Below are 591 nucleotides of genomic sequence, written 5' to 3'. Positions count from 1 at the left end.
CTGTAAAGCTTTGTACAGCTGTCCCCCGATCCAGGGTCGGACCTGGCAGCCTGCATGAGAACGTGACCTTACTTTTATCGTAGCCACGCGACCTTACGTTTATGACATGACCGGACCCACTGATCTTATGCTGGCAAAAGCCCATCTCATAGGTTATTGTCATGAATCCAACCAGTCATAAAGGCCACAAACGGTGACAGCATCCAACTTGCAGCTATGTTGACGGGTGCAGACATTAGGGCCAAGTAAGTTTTTGGCTTCAGCAAGAAGTGTGCACAATTGTGAGCCAAGGCGATAGAATAACACGCTCACACACACACACACACACACCACCAACACACACACACACACACACACACACACACACACACACAACACACACACACACACACACACACACACACACACACACACACACACACACACACACACCACACACACACACACACACACACACACACACACACACACACACACACACATATATATATATATATATATATATATATATATATATATATATATATATATATATGATCAAGCACTGTAATGAACTATCTCTACATAAGCAGAGAAGCAATCCTTAATGAT

Source organism: Pollicipes pollicipes, unplaced genomic scaffold (assembly GCF_011947565.3).
Source record: "Pollicipes pollicipes isolate AB1234 unplaced genomic scaffold, Ppol_2.1 Scaffold_2555;HRSCAF=2994_pilon_pilon_pilon, whole genome shotgun sequence".
NCBI classification, from domain to species: domain Eukaryota; kingdom Metazoa; phylum Arthropoda; class Thecostraca; order Pollicipedomorpha; family Pollicipedidae; genus Pollicipes; species Pollicipes pollicipes.
The sequence above is the reverse complement of the archived record's forward strand: the minus strand, read 5'-3'. Positions refer to the sequence as shown.